Source organism: Tarenaya hassleriana, unplaced genomic scaffold, assembly GCF_000463585.1.
Source record: "Tarenaya hassleriana unplaced genomic scaffold, ASM46358v1 Cleome85, whole genome shotgun sequence".
Taxonomy (NCBI): Eukaryota; Viridiplantae; Streptophyta; class Magnoliopsida; order Brassicales; family Cleomaceae; genus Tarenaya; species Tarenaya hassleriana.
The window spans coordinates 411,347-411,621 of NW_010970923.1; positions in this window are offsets into that span (position 1 = coordinate 411,347).

The window sequence follows — 275 nt, forward strand, 5'->3', positions numbered from 1 at the left end:
CGTCTTGGATTTTCCATCGTTTTCTCGTGCGTTTTGTCCTTCCCTGCGTGTGTGACTGATGAGATTCCTGGGATCTCTAGAGCGAATCCTATTCCTAAGAGATCGTTTCCAGGGTTTGCGCAGCGGATGTAAAACAAAAATTTTTGGAACCCTAGAACCATGCTTCTTATGAATCGTAGAAACGTTAGAACACTTACCTCAATCGATCCGGGGCCTGTATCAATTGAAGAACTCGTCTGATCACGAAAGGGAGGAAAAATACCTCGCCCTCTACA